We start from the raw sequence: 382 nt of genomic DNA, 5'->3' as shown, positions 1-382 counted from the left end.
TCGTTGGTTGAGCCGGATGTGCAGGGGGTGGGGGGCTCTGGCCCTATGTGACTTTCTGTCACAGAGGATTTAGATGCTAAGAAAATTAAACCCCCTTATGAGACAAGCTTCTGTTTCCGATCAGGACTATTCAGTTCAAAATGAACCATTTCGGTTCCAAGAAAAGCTGTTTGCATTTCGCCTAAATGAACCTCTTCGCTGCAGTTTCTCCTAATAAGGAAGTTCCACGAAGGCCTCAGATTCTGCTCCAGGGGACACTGGGAGTGTCTAGGGACATCTGTGGTTGTCACCACTAGGGGTGCTCCTGGCATCGAGGGGGTGGTGGCCAGGGATGCTGCAGCCCCCCACAGGGCCCAGGATGGCCCCCCAGAGAACGACCCAG

Source organism: Pteropus vampyrus, unplaced genomic scaffold (assembly GCF_000151845.1).
Source record: "Pteropus vampyrus isolate Shadow unplaced genomic scaffold, Pvam_2.0 Scaffold212, whole genome shotgun sequence".
Classification (NCBI taxonomy): Eukaryota; Metazoa; Chordata; class Mammalia; order Chiroptera; family Pteropodidae; genus Pteropus; species Pteropus vampyrus.
The sequence above is the reverse complement of the archived record's forward strand: the minus strand, read 5'-3'. Positions refer to the sequence as shown.